Consider the following 12,173-nt stretch of genomic DNA (forward strand, 5'->3'; position numbering starts at 1 on the left):
AATAAATATGTATGCTTGCATTTGAAATAGCACGTTCTCCTCTGGGCTTTCTCTCTCTGTAATTGCTGAAGGGATATTCCTTGGAGTCTTATGGATCTGTGGAGAAAAGGTTTCTGGAAGCAGTTTCCAGTGCAGATGTAGCATCAGGATTGTCAGTGGGACACTCTGGGGGAATCTGTAAAATCCATCTGTCCCTGGAGAAGATTGCAGGTCTCCTCTGTGTGCACTGGCTGCACAGACATGGAGTTACTGCATAAAGCACCTATGATATATCAAATATCAGACTCAGTGCCTAAAAAGCCAATAACAGTTACAGAATCATAGATTCATAGAATTGCCAAGGTTGAAAAAGACCTTCAAGATCATCAAGTCCAACCGTCCACCCTACAACCCCTAACCACTAAACCATCTCCCGAAACACCATGTCTACCACTTTTTTAACATCTCTAGGGATGGTGCCTCCACCATCTCTCTGGGCAGCCTGTTTCAGTGCCTCACCACTCTTCCTGTGAAGAAAGTTGCCTCTGCCAACAGGAAAACTGACCAGGCCAATTAGAAAGAGGCAAACTCTACCTGCATTGCACATTGGGCACCTCTTTGCTTTTCTGGATCAGGATGTATATTGAATTTACACAGGAGATCTATGATGGAGTAGGAGACTGATCTCTGATTCTCCAAATCCCAGTCCAATGCCTTAACCACAGACTCCTCCTCCTCCCGTGGCTCTGATCTCATATGGATGCTACCGTGCCATTGCTATTTGTTTCACTGGAGTTCTTCCAAATTAACAGTAATACCAGAACAGAAATAGGCCCTTTCAGCATATAACAAACATGAATTTTTCATAAATGTTAATAATACTATTTAAGTGTCACTCTGGTGAGTACAGACTCCCTACACTCTAATGCTGGAGTTTCTTTTTTCTGTGATCAAACACCGATTATTTTAATGGGCTTTCTCTCAGTAATGTTTTAAGATGATGGTTAATATCTGACAATTATTCTAGATCAACATCCAAGAATAGTGGAAAGACTGAGCTAAACTTATTTAGAACAGAGTCACCATGCAGTTCAACATAAAGATGTTTGTTGTCAAAGAAAGGTTTCCTATTATAAACAAGTACGTTATTATTAATGCTGCTGTATAGCTATCTAGGAGTACCAAGTGGGCTCTTTTCCACTTCCAATGTCAAGTAACTAAATAATGCAAAAGTTAAGGCTTTACACGTGAAAAGTATTAGTGTTCCTTGTGGGGGGAGGAAAAAAAAAAGTGGATGAAAGAACAGCAAAAACCTGCAATGCTCTGCCTCTTCTTGTCTTGCCATCATGATCCCAGCCTTTGTAGTTGCTGCCTGTTCATTCAGTACATACCTGCCCAGTCAAAGATTGAAACCAACAGAATCAGATTTAATGGGATGCTGTGGTATCTAAGGAATGATGCAAGGGTGAGACAAAGTACAGAAAGGAATTTAAGCCTCATTGTAAAAATAACAAGAAAGAAAATCTTCAATCTGCAAACACATGGTGTGAAAAATGAGGATACACAGATTTTATTTATATATTTATGCTCCATTAAAATGACATTCATGAAAGTACATTGTTAAAAATGTCCCCAGAAGTTCCCGGTTCCTTAGCTAATGATGTTTCTGTCTCACACACTACAGACACTGAAACACTGCAAAACGTCCACTGAGCTGCACCCAAGAAGTCACTAGGGCAATACACATGTAATATTTTAAGCACTATATTCCATAGAAACATCTTTTTTAAAAAAACAGTTTCTGCTATTTTCACTGCTTGTATTTCATCAATGTTTAACAAGAAACATGGCTGTGTGTACAAATACTAAAGCCCAGGACAGTGGCAAAGGCACAGATACCCACTTCTGTTGTATGGCAGGTGTTTTGATCAGTACAGAGACCTATTATTTTTCTGTGTTACCTACTCATTATCAAATCCTACAGTACAGGGACAGAAGAGATATCTAGATATCAAACCTGTTGTTTACCATGATTCTTCACAAATTATTTAATGAAAGCATAACATCACACCATTGATGCAGGATTTTCAGTGTGCACTGATTCCTTTCAGCATTCAACCTGTGGCTCCTAGACTCTCAGGATGACGATTTGGCTGTTACTGGAGACAGTGCTGTCGAGGCTGCCACATTGCATCTGTTTAGGAAGTGGATTTCACAGTGCCACAGAGTCACAGAGATCACCCAGTCCACCTCCCTGCTCAAAGCAGTCACCTAGAACTGGTTGCCTAGGAGAGTGACTGTTTGGGATTTGAACATCACCAAGGATGGAGACTCCACAACCACTCTGGGCATCCTGTGCCAGGGTTTGATCACCCTCACAGTGAAACAATTTCTTTCTTAAATTTGAGCAGAATGTATCATATTTTAATTTGTGCCTATTTCCTCTTACCCTTCTGCTGGATACCTCCCAGAAGAGTCTGATGCTATTATTTTTTATTCAGTCTGTTATAATAAACAGTCTTATGTCATGCTATAACATAATATGTCATAATGATATTATGCAATTATTAGATACATGTCATATTATTACATCTTTGCTTTTAATCTCCCATCAGGAGACCCCACGCCACAAAAACCTTCTCTTCTCACAATGTGTTTGCTTGTCTCTGTGAACTTGGCCATTTCCTAAACACTGACCCTAACTCCAGCATGCATCTGAGTTCAAGGACTGCCCTCCTTAAAGTTACTGGGATGCATGAATGCTTGATGCTTCATTCTCCCCCTCTACTCTGCACTGGTGAGGCCACAGCTGGAATACTGCATCCAGTTCTGGGCTCCACAGTTCAAGAGAGGGAGTTCAAGGGAGCTACTGGAGAGAGTCCAGAGGAGGGTAATGAAGATGCCTGGGGGATTGGAGCATGTCTCTTGTAAGGAAAGGCTAAGAGAGCTGGGATTCTTTAGCCTGGAGATGAGAAGGCTGAGGGGGGACCTTATTAATGCCTACAGGTATCTAAAGGATGGGTGCAAGGAGGATGGAGACAGGCTCTTCTCAGTAGTTCCCAGTGTCAGAATGAGGGGCAACAGGTATAAGTTGGAACACAGAAAATTCCATTTAAATATGAAGAAAAACTTCTTTACAGTGAGGGTGACAGAGCCCTGGAACAGGCTGCCCAGAGAGGCTGTGGAATCTCCATCTCTGGAGATATTCAAAACCCACCTGGATGCAGCCCTCTGTCATGTGCTCTAGGTTATCCTGCTTCAGTGGGAGAGTTGGACTAGATGATCTCTAGAGGTCCCTTCCAACTCCAGCAATTCTGTGATTCTGTGACAGCATTACTGTCCTTGTAAACACAATGCAGGACCAAATCTCTGGACAACAGGATGAATAAGAAGACACTGTTTCAACTCATTTTCTCTTCCTCCTCACACTGAAGCCCATATGTCTTTTAAATACAGGAAAAGAAACTGCCTTCTCCTTTTGCCAAATCCTGTAAAAAAGGTTCTGTGGGAAGGAAAAAAGCGAGAGGTGGAATATAGATGCCACCTCATAAAGTTAAGCACTTGCCCTGGGAAGTAATCCAATCTGTATGACATACTGCTCAGACACTTTCTACAATCACTGGAGAGCAATGAAGCCCAAACACTTCCCCCTCTCATCTGACAACATACCACAGGGTCTATATGCACCCCAGCAGCAAGCCAAGCTGCTCAAGGGTGTTGTTTACCTCCTTCACTAACAACATATGGAACTGGGGGAAAAGTTATGCCCCTTCATCCATTTGGCATCCTGGCCACAGAGCCACCTCTGAAGACAGGGGCAAGAAAGACCACAACTAGGGCTTATACAGTACTCCTTTGAGGTTTAGGAGTTAGAGGCTGTGTTTTGAAGTATCTGTGTTGTTCACAGAATGAATCCCATGTCAGAATACAGCTTTAACCACCCGGCAGGACAGTCAGGGTGAACATGCCCGTGGCTGACCTGTGGAAGCCAGACAGCAACTGAAATCTGCAGGATCCAATAGAAAGCTGGTCAGAGGCATCCTCATGAGAGCCTGGCAGTTGGGTTGCTTTGCTGATGGCAAAGCAGAATTTATGTTCAGGTGCTGATTTCTGCATCAGACTACATAGGATAGAAGATTGTCTCTCTTCTGGCAGTGACATGATGCCCAATTCTCTAAAGGCATCTATCTTTTAAAAACTGAAAGCAGCCTCAAGTTCCCACCTCCAGTTGTCACTGCTTTGGCTGTGAAGCTTCCTGGCACTGTACTTGAGAGGCTCCTCTACCTTTTGCTGATCCTGAGAGCTTTATAAGCTGCATTGACTTGGTAAAACCCAAGCTATTTTTTTAAAAAAACAACATTGTCTGGATGGCAAATTCAGGCACTTATAAGTTAGGAAGGACTAGGTCTGTGCAACTGCAGTTTTGTTCCCTTTTAAATTCATTTTGTACTGTCCTGTCAGTGAGTACGTGACCTACTGAGTTTAATTAATTAATATCAGCCCTACCATAAGCACACACAGAGGGGAAATAATTGCAGTGTCACAAACAGTCAAGTAATTTCCTCTTCTAAGCACATGCCTTTGGAACCTAAGTAACAGTAAAGCAGTCTTCCTCCTGCTCCTCCCATCCTTTCTCTCTTCCTTTTTCCTTCTCTTCCTTCCTTCCCTCCCAGCCAGAGCACTGCCTACTGAAATATCAGCAGCATTTGAAGCTCCAAGCCTTGTATATTATATATTGAACTGAGATTCAAGACTGACACCAAATAGCAAGAAGGAAAGCTATACTCTAAGGCCAGTTTGCAGAGCCCTTGCCTAAGACTGAGATTGTCAGTGTAAAGTGTGACCTGATACTCTTTCTCCCTTGTGCCAAAGTCAGGGAACTACTGCTGCGTGTGGTGCTGCTGACATACACAATACTTAGGTACCAGGCCCACAGGCTGTGTCCACTGGATGTTAGTCTATCCACTGCTTTCTGCTTAGGAGCTGAAGAGTGAGAGAAGGACTGGTATCTCTAGTATCATGTTATTCCTGGAGGAACCCTAAAACAAGAGGACGTGTTGTCCTGGTTTGAGCCAGGATGAAGCCAATTTTTCTTTTTGCTGATTTTTTTTTCCTTCAGTAAGTTTTCTTGTAACTAGCAACCGTGTGTTCTGCTAGGCTGATAAGACAGAGGAATGTTTTTCTAACTACTGAGGCTTCAAGGTCGCACCTTCACTCTGCCGGCTCAGACACTACGGGGAGATCTGTGACCCCCCCCGTAGGAGGCTGAGTTAGATGGACAGCAAAATTGGCCAAAGATATTCCATTCCATATATCTACGTAAGCTCAGAGGAAGGTCAGAGATCACAGAAGACAACTTCCTTCCTTCTGTTTCTCCCCTTCTCTTCCGTCCATGGCCCAGCTCCGGGATTCCTCGGGACTCTTCCCAGTTCAGGGAAGTGCTGTGGGAGTTGCTGAGGGTGGGGGGTGGTGAGAGGCTTTTGCCTACACCTGAATCTATCTGTATATAATTGTATATATTTTCTTGTATGATTCATTAGTGTTTTAATTAAAGCTGTGTAGTTTAGTTTTCAATCCAGCCAAGTCTCTCTCTTTTTCTCTCTCTCCTTCCCTACCTGGGTTGGGGGGAGGGGGGATCGAGAGCATTGTTGTCGGACCTGAGTCAAACTGTGACACGTGTGCTGCGTGAAGGAGGTACTCCAAGATATCTCTCTCAACCTTCAGGTGTTTTCCCTTCAAAATACAGCTGGAATGTCTTTGTTCTACCTTAAAAAAATCAATGCTTTATGCTTGGAGAAGAAACACATATTCAGTTAACAATAAGTGACTTTCATCATTAAAGAGATTCCTGAGAACTTATTTCCTGAGTAAACAGGTTAGTTAGTTTGGCTTACAATAAAGTACATCCAGTTGGACATTTTAAGGACCTTCCTATCTCAAAATCAGAGGGGAGAGATATATTACAGGTTAAAACCAAATACCTATGGAAATCCAGGCAGTTTGTAAAAAACTAATTATAATATTATAAAAAACATACGTTATCTTTTTAAAAAGTGGACCAAACACCCACTGTTGATCACATTCATTATCTCACTTGTTCCCAAACATGTTCCGTTTGTAGAGTAATTACTGAAATCCTTTATCTTGAGAATTTTTGTTTCTTCATTAGCTGCCTTGTGCAGATAAAACCTTAACACAGTTCATAGTATACATGTTTGCCAGCCATGTGCTCTCTGCCAAGCTCAGCTGTGTGACTCAGTTGTTGGGATCAGAAGTCACTGGGATGGATCTTGTGCTCAGTCAAACTCAGTTCTCTTCTCTTCCTGATACTTTGTTTAAACTGGAAATACAGGAACATAATTTTATATCAAGACATACACTCTTGTTTTAAATGTGCCCAAAGCTTCCAGTAGACTGAAAGATGTTAATGGGAGGGACACAAAGGCAGTTTTATTTCCTTAGAAATGATGGTGAGCTGCATGCTGGTGGAGAAACAGATGGGAAACAACATCAGAGAGGCTTGGCATTTGATTGCTCCTTTGCTTCCAGGGGTGTCACACCCAGCAGTGACCCCATGAGGTGCTAATTCCACTGGGAAGGCTCCTGCTGCCAGCTCAAGTGTCTCACAGCCATCTGACAAAAGGTGTTGAAGTGGTACAAAATCTTTCTGCCAGTTCAAGTGGCAGAAGAAATTTGAAGAAGCGGTTTTATCCCTAAAGACTCTTCTTTATTCCCTGATCAGGTGTAATCTGTCCTGGTTCAGATGGCAATAACATTACTCTTCTGGGTAATTCAACAGAAATAACACTGTGAGTTCACAACAGACCTGCATGAGGATGGTTAGTGGGTGTTTGTTTATCCATGGTTCTCATGTGAGCAGAGCCATGTTCTGGTCTGTATGTGCCAAGACATCAGAAGTCATGAGAAATAAGCTCTTATTTCAAGCTCTTTCAACAATTCTCACCTTTACTTTGGTAGGTCACTGAATCTCTTTGTCTCCCTTTTCTTACCTGGAAAATAGGAATGCTAATTACTTTCCCATGTAATGAGATAAGGATGACAAATGGGAAGCACTGCTATCATACAAACAAGTCTTAGATCCTCAGTATGAATTCACATCTGTTAATCTGCTCAGAAACACCTTGTTAGGCTCAGGACTTGCAAAAAATTCTGCTTCTGCTCTCAAGTGTGTGGGAGTAGATCAGGAATAACTCTCCTGAAGTTAATAATAAAGCCAGGCTGAGTACATGCAGAATCAAACCCTCCCAGTAATGAAACAGCCCAGACCCACTCTCATAGGAGCTGAACTTTCTCTAGCCATTTTCAGCATCTTTACAATCTCCTGTGACAAAAGACACCTGTTTCATGCTTTCACTCCTCCAGGAACCCAAACAGATCTAAAGTGTTGAAATCTGACCTGTTTCCCAAGTCAAGAGTTTAATTTTCTCACCCGGAGAACAGTTGGGTCACCAATCCTGGTGTTTTATTCCCCTGCACAGACAGTTTTCAACAAGAAGCTTTTACAACCTTTACCAACAATGAAGACCACCCTCTGAATAAATCCAGCCACTTAATCTCTACAGAATCTATTTCAGTCCACTGTTACTAAATGATGGTGACTATTTCAAACAGAAAGTCCATGACAATACAAAGGAGGCAATATAGGCCCACTGCTGGATGAAGTGGGTGCCCTGGTGACAGAGGATACAAAGAAGGCAAAGCTACTGAAGTCACTGCTGCAGACTGACCTAAGGAGCCCCAGATCCCTGAGACCCCAGAGGAAGTAATTAAAAAGGGGGAGTTTGCCTTGGTTAATAAGGACTGGCTTAGGGATCAATTAAGCAATCTGGACATCCATAAATCCATGGGTCCTGATGGGATGCACCTGTGGGTCATTGCTAGGCCACTCTCCATCATCTTTGGTAAGTCTTGGGGAACAGGAGAGGTACCTGAGGACTGGAGGATAGCAAATGTCACTCCAGTCTTCAAAAAGGGTAAGAAGGAGGACCCGGCTAACTGTAGACCACCTCTATCCCTGGAAAGCTGATGGAAAACCTTATCCTTGGTGCTGTCTCTAGGCATGCCAAGGATAAGAGGGTCATAAGGAGCAGTCAACATGGGTTTACCAAGGGGAAGGCATATTTAACCAACCTGATAGCCTTTCATGAAGACATAACCAGGTGGATAGATGATGGTAGAGCAGAGGATATGGTTCATCTTGATTTCAGTAAAGCATTTGACACCATCTCCCACAGCATCCTTGCAGCTAAACTGAGGAAGTACGGTCTGGATGATTGGGTACTGAGGTGGACTGTGAATTGTTTAAAGGCAAGAAGTCAGAAAGTTGTGGTCAGTGGGACAGAGTCTAGTTGGAGGCCTGTATCTAGTGGAGTCCCTCAGGGATTGGTACTGGGACTAGGACTACTCAATATATTCATCAGTGACCTGGATGAGGGAACAGAGTGCACTGTCAGCAAGTTTGCTGATGACACTAAACTGGGAGGAGTGGCTGACACACCAGAAGGTTGTGCTGCCATTCAGTGAGACCTGGATAGGCTGGAGCGTTGGGCAGGGAGAAACTTGATGAAATTCAACAAGGGCAAGTGTAGAGTCTTGCATCTGGGGAAGAACAACCCCATGTACCAGTACAGGTTGGGGGCTGACCTGCTGGAGAGCAGGGTAGGAGAAAGGGACCTGGGGGTCCTGGTGGACAGGAGGATGACCATGAGCCAGCAATGTGCCCTTGTGGCCAAGAAGGCCAATGGCATCCTGGGGTGCATTAGAAAGGGTGCGGTTAGTAGGTTGAGAGAGGATGTGTTCCTGTGTGACCTACTCTAGGTGACCCTGCTCTGGCATGGGGGTTGGACTAGATGATCTCTAGATGTCCCTTCCAACCCCTAAGATTCTGTGATTCTGTGTGACAGTGAGCACCAGCTCCAACATCTCCCTGCCCACATAACCCTGCTGTCTGGGCTCGAGCAGTCCTGTTGCACATTGTACCTTCCAGGATCCTTCCAAGTTTCATGTGATACCTTTATTTAGCACCCACAACATGCTTGGCAGAAATCTGTTTGATGCATTCGAACTCTCAGCACAAGGAAGACGTAAAGCAGCTGATTTAGCTGCAGCTTATATTGCATTGCTTCAGAGAGTTGAAACATAGTAAGTAAATCTCATATACATGACTCTCAATGCTTGTAGACCTTGAATTATTGTGTTTTGTTTTGTTGTTTAATGTGTACTATATACTACCTCTCAAAAGACAGAAAATTATCTCTGTAACATTTTAATGTATTTTGTAGACTTCCAGCCCAGCCTGAAGTTGAGTAAAAATGTCTCCACTTTGGTGTAAGGCAGGCTTCTTTGTAAGGTGTGCAATATTTTCTGGGAAGAAACCTGTAGCCTGTAGTTCTGGACTCTCTTTACCTCAGACAGGAGCCACCAGAACATGCAAGAGGAGGGGGGCTATTCCAGAGAACAGATGCATGCAGAGCAACCAAGCCCCCGCATCACAGGCATCAATCTTTTAGCGTGGCTGGCACCAAATATATTTGAGAAAAGACTGTAGCCTTTGGTTGTGGGGACCAATCCAAATCTGTCAGTGTCAAAACCGGCTCCAACAGTGCCCTATACTGCCCCCCTACACAAGTAGCCACAGCACAGGCTAAGGACAGAAGACACAAAGCCAGTTGCACAGGAAGAATTTAACTCCAAATGCGGTGGGGGATCCTGGCCTCCCTGCAGCAGCACCGTAGCAATGCTGAGACCATTGCAGTCAGCCTCTGCTGCTGCCAAGAATTTAGGCTGCAAACAACCTTTCCCCTTTTCTCTCTCAGCCACAATCCAGCCCTGGTGCCATCTGCAGGACCCCAAGCTCCCCCTCAACTCCAACAGTCTGGCTTTGCTCCAGCATTTACACATCACCAGGACAGTCACCTCTCCCAGCCCCCTACCCTATTTTAACTAGCCAGGGGGGAAATGGGTGCAGGGGAGTGTGAGGCTTCTCATCCCAGCCAGCGCTGCTGCGGCCACACAAGAATTGTTGCCTTATAAAGACCATTTTGTCTGCAGCTCACACCCCTGCCCTGTATACAGAAAGAGAAATTGAAATGTTCCAGGCTCCACTGGCATCTTATGAACAAAGTAATAATATATATCCTCACGTCTCCTTTTCACCAAATCTGCTGCTTAAGCTGGGCTCCTCTGGCTGCACGTGGCTGCAGCAGGACATTTGGAGAGTCACTGTGCTGGCCGCGCTGGCACCAGCCTGGTGAGCCAGCTGACACCAGGAATGACCTGGGGTGGCTTTGTCCACCTTTCACAGTTGCCACTGCCATTTTTTCCTAAGAGAATTGTCAGTCATAAGAAAAGGTCTCAAATTCCTGGTACTAGCAATAGACCAACATTGCCTTTACAACACACAGACCATTCATATAGCCATGGTAACAACCACCCATACTTGGTCAGCTACCTGGTACTAAATGGTGCAATTTGCTAGAGGGAACTGTAGTTGAAGATTACATCAAAATCTCAGCCAGGACACATATTTCCACTTAAAAATCTGCAAGAGCACAGAAGACCAGCATTTCATCTGCAGCAGCATGATGGGGTATTTCATGGCAAGAGGAGGGCAGCACAGCCAGCAGTTGGATACACCAGCCCTCACACTGTAACTCACTAAAACAGCTCAGAGAAGCAAAAAGGCTGCTGCTACCAAGAGAAACTAACTGGATGAAGTTTCTCTTCAAAACAGTGTCACACCTGAGGCTGTGGCACAGGGAAGGGGGTAACTAGTTCCTGGCCTCTCTCCTCTCTCCTCCTGCAGTTACAGAGGCTTGAAGGCAAAATCAGTCTTGAGAGCTTTATGTAGTGCCTCTTCCAGGGAGAAAAATCAGAAAACTCTTCCTTTATTTACAGAAACGCTGGGCAACACCTATTTTGCACACAAGAATATTTGGCTACTGGTAAAGAAATTCTTCTGTTCTATCAATCTGTTACCATTCACTCCAAATAAGAAAAGCTTGTGAAGTCTGTGACTTAAACTTCTTGCTCATAACCAGATTTAGACTAAATATATATTTTTCCCCTTAGACGTATTGCTTTGCATATGCCAACATATATCCTGCATTCAGTTCTAATTATATGAATAGTAACCTCTCCTATTTACAGAAGGGTAAGCTTGTCACACAAGCACCTTTTTTTTTTTTTTCCCCTTTTTGGCTACCTGAGCCCTTCTAATACAGATATGCTAAAAGCTTCTAGATCAGTTGCTTTATGTTGAAAGCCCAGCTTTAGATTCAGGCCGATGTTAACTGATTCCTATTTAATCTGTTCTTGTTAGCCCACCAAGGCTGTATTTCCTTGGCAGAGATGTTTCACAGAAAAATGCTGCTGTAACTTCCCATATGATCCTTTCTGTTCCTCCCAGCCAGGGCTCTGCCTTGGGACTGATACCTGCAACTTAAAGTGGGGGGCCAGAGGCCATTGCATCTTACCACACTTGCTGGTTTGTTTTTGCTTGACCAGGCTAGCAGGGGCTTTTAGTGTCTTTCCTCAGTCAGGCTGCAAGTGGGTCATCTGCTCTGACCCATTCCCCAGCGTGAGAGAGAGGTGGGTAGGCCAGTCCAGAGAGTCCAGCCTCTCTATGATCACAGACAGTGAGGAGAAAGGATAGACCCCACATGCAGCTGCAGGGAGAGAAGATCTTGACATGACATACCCTCAAATATACTCCAGTCCTAAACCCATACAAGAGGCAAACACTTTCATTTACAGATGAGCTACTTCTTGGTTTGGTGGCCTCAGAAGATCCATGTCATCTGTAACAGAAGGAAAGAGAGAATTAAGACAAAGAAAATGTTCCTGACTTAAACTTAGATTATTTTCCACCCACCCACTCAAGAGCAGCATTCTACAGCCTGGCAAAAGGCCAAGAGCAAATGCTGGAGCACAAAGGAGATAAACAAACAGTGGTTTAGATTTGCAAACCACAGACTCATCCACAGCATACAAAGCTAGAGCAAATGGGAAGGCTTAGGGAGAGGCTTCAAAAGGTAAGAAGACTGTTTTGCCAGAAGTAGGATTAAGACTTGCCTGCAGCCTGGAAACAAGCTCACATCAAGAGCAACCAGCTCCCCACAGCTGCTATATTTGCAAGACTCAAGTTATTTTCTGCCAAAACTTCAGCCAGATTG

This window comes from Chaetura pelagica, unplaced genomic scaffold, assembly GCF_000747805.2.
Source record: "Chaetura pelagica isolate M959 unplaced genomic scaffold, ChaPel_1.0 scaffold76, whole genome shotgun sequence".
Classification (NCBI taxonomy): Eukaryota; Metazoa; Chordata; class Aves; order Apodiformes; family Apodidae; genus Chaetura; species Chaetura pelagica.